We start from the raw sequence: 1,094 nt of genomic DNA on the forward strand, positions 1-1,094 counted from the left end.
TAAAACCCGCCGTCCAGCGGACCACTGCGGAGTTCAACACAACCATTTCATTTACGCATAGCGTTATGCTGTCGGCCCGCGCAGTAATCAACTTGTAAGCAGCATGTTAAATACAGTCAGTGAGTAAACGATATACTGTGCATCATTCAACAACCACCAATACGAGTCCTTCCCACGTTACACCCCTGCCACGGTGTAACAATTTGCATCTGGTTCATTATTTGTCAATTGTAATTTCAGCTGAAGATGGCCGCAATAAATATGATAGTCAAAGTTTAAGTTAAAACTGAAAGGTAAAATAATTTAAACCTGTTGCATGAATGTTATACATACATACCGTAAATTACAATTGTTTGTCTTGCATGCTGTTATGCTGAAAGCATCATTCTATCTTCCTTCAGTATGTAATTAAAAATTATATGAATTTTACATGATCAATAATACTGTCAGTATCAATAAATACTGATAATATTGTTACGCCCAAGGATCGAAGTTTCACACGAGCACTTGCACAAGAAAAAAAGTGAATAAGCTCCGCGACTACTTCACGATGATAACTTGATCGGGCTTGCCAATTGACAAAACCGGCTTGAATATAACAATATAATTGATCGTGTGTAATTAATATTGTTGGATTAATATAGAATATTGATGATGCGAATTTTTTTATTCTCGAAAATCTGTCGCAGAGCAGTATTGCACTGTGATAAGAATTAGTTTGCTCCTTTGAGAATTAAGAAATCCGGATCATCGTCAGTATTTTACATCAGTCTATTAATATTAACTACGCACAATCAATAATATTGTAGTCATGCTGTCTGAGCGGATTCGGTTTTCGTGTTATTCGATCCCTTTGCGGTCGCGTAGTTCTCCAGATGTAAAAGCGTATTATGCCGTTTTTGGCAGATCGTACAGCTGGAAAACCTGCACGGGATGCCCGGATGCGAACGTAAGCAGTTGTAGCAAAGCCTCGCGCTCTTGACCGTTTCGATACGTTTGTTTACGGGTAACTGCTTAAATTTATCACACGTATACAGCGGATGTCGCTTGTTTTTACACATCAGACAATTGCGCGATGCGTTTACCACAAGTGC

General features: G+C 38.8%; 1 protein-coding gene across 1 annotated transcript in view; it reads right to left on the reverse strand.

Moving 5' to 3' along the window:
- LOC105449806 overlaps positions 1-1,094 on the reverse strand; it is a 4,477-nt gene that overhangs the window by 2,793 nt on the left and 590 nt on the right. The gene's annotated exons all lie outside the window — the stretch shown is intronic.

Source organism: Wasmannia auropunctata, unplaced genomic scaffold (assembly GCF_000956235.1).
Source record: "Wasmannia auropunctata unplaced genomic scaffold, wasmannia.A_1.0 LD336074.1, whole genome shotgun sequence".
NCBI lineage: Eukaryota > Metazoa > Arthropoda > Insecta > Hymenoptera > Formicidae > Wasmannia > Wasmannia auropunctata.